Source organism: Gavialis gangeticus, unplaced genomic scaffold (genome assembly GCF_001723915.1).
Source record: "Gavialis gangeticus isolate Ggan-Ray unplaced genomic scaffold, GavGan_comp1, whole genome shotgun sequence".
NCBI classification, from domain to species: domain Eukaryota; kingdom Metazoa; phylum Chordata; order Crocodylia; family Gavialidae; genus Gavialis; species Gavialis gangeticus.
In genome coordinates this window covers 16,851,534-16,856,591 of record NW_017729000.1, presented here as the reverse complement: position 1 = coordinate 16,856,591, position 5,058 = coordinate 16,851,534, and the positions used below count along the sequence as shown (strand labels likewise).

At 47.9% G+C, this 5,058-nt stretch overlaps 1 protein-coding gene across 2 annotated transcripts in view; it reads right to left on the bottom strand.

Moving 5' to 3' along the window:
* The window catches only part of ARHGAP26 (Rho GTPase activating protein 26), a 456,593-nt gene that overhangs the window by 374,568 nt on the left and 76,967 nt on the right, over positions 1–5,058 (bottom strand). The window lies entirely within an intron of this gene.

Here is a 5,058-nt window from a genome sequence, read left to right as displayed (position 1 = left end):
ATGGGGGGGGGGGTGTCAAATCCACATTATGAGGAGCAAAGGTGAAAGACAAGAAAGTGGGCCTGGCTCCCAGGACCTTTTGGGCTAGCACGGGCCCAGAAGGGAAAGTGGCCTGGAGAGACCCAGCAGAAGGGGAAAGGCCAGTAGGGCCCTGACACCAGAGAGGACTGGATCACCTGCCTGGATGATAAAGGACATTGCTAGATTCTGTAAGTAGCCCTGGAAGGGGAGGAATTTTTGTTGGACTTTTCCCTTTTCTTGTTGGCTTGTTAAACAGTGGGGCTGTGGGGTGGTCCCTTGCAGTACAAGAGTGTCTGTCACCCCGAAGCAAGGAAGCAATTTATGTTGAGAATTCTGTTTTTCCTTTTGTTTGATGGAGACCGGGTGAACCAGGAACAGCTGTAAGGGGAGACATGGAGGCTGCAACACAGGATGTTTCAGCACAAACTACTTCCTACGTGGAAGGTTGGAAGTGCAGGCATGATAGCCCAAGGGCCTGTTGCAGCGATGCAAGGTGCTGAGTAAGTGCTGGCAAAACCTAAGGCTTGGGTTTCCCTTGGAGGGAGGAAAACCTGGGAGTAGCCCAGAGCCTGAGGCAACCAAATTGAGAGACAGAGAAGAGGAAGCTGGCGAGGTGACAGCCTGACCCGGAAACAAGAGCCCCACCAGGCAGCGAGATCCAGCCTTAGGAGTCCTCCCATCTTCCAGTGGTAGACACCTCCTATATTAACTCTTTTTCCAACAAGGCATGGCAGGTGACTGGGACTGGGAGGTCTCTGAGTGGGACTAGGGTGGCAGGATCAACTGTAAGGGGACAGAGGGACCGCCTTCCCCCAAGTCCTGTCACAATTAACTAAGAGGCAAATATGTGCATGCGCACACACACACACACGACATTTGCTCAAGCCCTTCTCCATCAAAGGGGGGAGAGTGGAAGCAGCATGGCACCACACAGGATAAACTGTAGTGAACCACAACCCTCACACTAAGCAAGAGAAGAGACCCCCTCCTTAACCAGCACCCCAACCTATTCACTTGCTTCCCCCCTCAGAAATGATCATGGAACGGCTGAAGTCATCCACTCTAGAAATTCGCCACTACTGTGTTGGTTTCTCATTCTCCCTCCCCAGCAGAGAACAAAATCAGACAAGACCTAAAAAAGTTAAATGTTCTCTTGCAATATTCTTTTACGGGGGTGCTCAACCCCTGGCCCACAGAACAGATCCTGCCCACAGCCCTGTGCGTCTGGCCCACAGCACTCCCCATGGGTCTGGAAAATTGGCAGCAGGAGTGCTAGCACCACTCCCCAATGCCACGGTTCCCGACCAGTGAGGAGCCCTCCGACCCGCACACTAAATTGCACACCCAATCCCAGAACACAGGCCCAGGTAGGGATGGTGCCAGGCCCCATGGCCCAATCCCAGCATGTCGGGGACTGGGAGAGGGCCCCAGGGCCCAGTCCTGGTTTCAGAGGCCAGGAGGAGGTGACACCAGGCCCCTGGGGACCAATCCCAGCAGGAAGGGGAAGCACTGGGCCCCTGGGGACAAATCCTGGCACACTGGAGAGGGAGGGGACAGTGCTTGGCCCCAGGGGCCAATCCTGGCATGTGGGGCTCAATCCAGTTTGCAGACCAGCCCTGTCCCACTCATCCGGCCTTCAGGTCTTACAGGATGTCTGTCTATGAATAGTTACTCATTCCCTCAAAGGACAGTTTCAGTCGCATCCTCCTCTTCCTGAAAATCACGTACGATTCAGGCACATGCTTAACATTATAGAAAGCTTCTTGCACGCATATTTTCCAGAAGGCTACAGACACGCCAGGGTAAATCACTAACCCCCAGAGCCAACAAGACATACTCTAGGTCTCTGTCCAGGTCCTACTGAAGACACTGGCTGACATCTTCCAGCAACAAAGCTAGCCGAGCCCTCGTACTGCATCAGCACAGCACTCAGCACATCTGTGGAGAGCGAGGGCTCTTTCCAAAGCCTGTCAGATCAACATTATTACCAGTACTTGCCGGCCTTGCCACAAACACATCCCACATGTTGTAGGAGAGCCTGCCTTTATTACCCTTACCTATGTGCAAACTCCCCGTCCTATTGGTATTTTAAATTCCCCTCCACTCCTTCCCACCCCTGTGGGATCTCAGGAGTCATTTCCTTGAGGGTGGGTTCTCTTACACATGTTTTCATTGCAAGTCCTGGGAATGAAGAAGCATTTTGAACAAAAAGCTCTTTCCAAGGCAATTAACAAAGCAATGTGGAGTTGCCTAGAAGGCCATGAAATGATCCTCCATAAACAGACTTTTGTGACCTTCCTCCATGGTGCATCATGATGCACAAAGCCCGAAAGGTCTTTAAAAGGAGGCCCCACTTCTTACGCAGGGACATGAATGCTCTTTATGGCACAGGTGTGATCCAGAGAGAAACACAGCAAGCATTCCTAGCTGGGCAGGTATTGCTCCTCAGAGAGCTCTCTCAATTTAGAGATGGGAAAGAGACCTACTATTAGGTCATACTGCCCATCCTGGTGACACTACAGCACTATTTATGCATAACTCATTCTCCACTGCTTCATCCAATCCAATTTTGGACGACTCAGTCAACAGTTTCTCCCACTTCTCTTGGGAGGTTCTCTCACAGCCCAACACTTCACCCTGAGAAGTCTTTCCTAGTCGCTAGCCTTAAATTCTTTCCTACTCTATCCCTTTACTCCTTAAACCCTTCAACCTACCACCCTCCTTTTCCCTTGTGCTTATGCCCTTGAGAACATTTTTAGGCTCTAAAGTGGCAGTAGACCATTGTCATGCTTCAAATGGGAGGCTCTTTCCAGATGGAGCTAAGCCCCGAGGGCCCTAAAAATGATGGAAACCTAGATAAGTTTTACAGCATGGAGTTTTTAAACCAGAAATGAAAGACACTGTCATTCTACTCTCAAGTGGTTTTCCACTTCCCCTCCGTACCTGACAGATGGGACACGAGCATGGCCACAGGGCCCAGAGCTATAGGGAACAGCCAAAAGGCATCAAGATAACAAGAAAAGGTCATATAAAAATTCCTGCAGAAAAGAGCTATATATGTTACCGCACTAGCGCTATTAATATTAATTACGTTTACTTAGCAACAAGGAAATGCCTGCTGAAGCTAACTGCTTCATGAGAGTGGCTGTGAATATCGCTAAGACATGTACAGCCCTAAAGCTTCACAGCCAGGGAACCAAGCATCACTTGATGCTTTTTCTCCTCTCTCCCATATACCATCTGACTAATTAGAAATACTTGAACGCAGGGCAGGACAGCAACCTGAGAAAATGCCAGTCTTTTCCACACTGCCAGAAATAGGGCTTGAAATTCTGGCTTAGCTCACAAATTCACTTTGTTGGTCAGCTCCTAGAACTACGGCTGGGAATCTCGCAAAACACCCCATGCAAATTGAACCTCTCCAGAAAAAACTTCCAGGCTATAAAGGCAAGGGGATATGAAGGATAACAATTTATACACGCTCGCTGCAGGGGAAGCAAGTCGCACTACCCTTATCTTGGGCAACATCTCCAAACACGAAATTCAAACCCCATTTTGCATTTAATATAAATTTAAAATCTGGTTCCCCATTATAACAAATTTGGAAGCTAGTTCAAATTGGCACAAGCAATTGCTTTTCAAGTACAACTGAATTTTCCATACATTTGTTTTTAAAGAAAAACATTCAGGGGTGTCAACTGCCACAAATATCACTAATCCTGCAAAATTTGGTTTTTCTTAAAAAGGTGATTTCTGGAGTCATGCAATTAAGAGCGAGACTCCCAGCTTCCAGTCAGGAGACAGGAAATGTCTAACCCTCATACTTTTGGCAGTTCCAATGGCAGGGTCATCAGTGGGAGGGTCACGTGTGCCAGGGTCACATCAGTGACAACATGGGAGACCTGGAATTTTCCTACTTCTCCCATCCATCCCAACCACACCAATTTCAACATGCACTCAGAAATGGGCAGAAGTGAGCAAAAGTGCTTAAACTTTAGACAGCTAAAACTTTGAACTGAGAAAATAGATCTGAGTGGAAACCTTGAAAAAAAATATATAGCAGCTTCAGATGAGTTTCTGACTGGGAGAGCAGCAATGATCATGCTATTTACGGAGGCGGGTAAGGGTGAGGAGGAGGATTATTGCTATGCAACTGAGAAACAAAAAAACAGAAGTTTGAAATAATGGTGTCAACTGGAATCACCATCACCAAGTGCAAAACAAAGGGTTTGAAAGTTTTAATTGTCTGAGTAGCCCGCGTCTGTGTTGGATGTGCCATCTTCATACACAATTGCATAAGCTAAGACAGGTTACCAAAGTCAGCAGTAAGCAGGAGTGAACAGCCACGCAGCCTACCAGAAATACGTCCTCTTGGCCAAGCCTTTGCCTCATTCTTCCAAGCCAGCTTTGTAAGCAGCTTCATACCATAAAAATAAACAGGGCTGGGAATCAGTCTCCGTGGAAGCTCTGAGAGCACCAGGCAGCACAGCCTGGCATCCCAGAAAAGTGAGTTGTGGTTGCAGAATTGAAAAGCCTGCCCCACGTTCTTCAGCAGGGGGTCAAAGCGCCCCTTGTCCTGCTCCAGCCGCACTGGGCACAAGCTTCACAGATATTCAAAAGACATCTGACTCAAGTGCCCAAGAACTGATAGGAGACAAAAGCTAACTCCTCTGGTAACACAGGAAGACGACATGGCTGGCACCTTACCAGATGCCATTGTTCTTAAAAAAAAAAAAGAAAGAAAGAAAGAAAAAAAATTAGGTCAGCCAAAGGAAAATTATGGCTGACAGTTTAAGGGAGCCAGGAACTCAGAAGCTTTGCAAAGCTTCTTTTTCAGCTAACTGGTTATTTAACATGATGGAAGTAAAAAGAAGTCTGACTCAACTGCCATGAAAGAGGGCAGCTTATAAATCTTTGCTGACCAGCTTCACCTCAGTGCACAGCTGGAGTCACAGAATCAACAGCACAGCAGCAGCAGGAGGCAAGGCAGATTCCCCAACCAGATTAAAAGAAAGATGGGGGGAAAAAAAAAAAAAA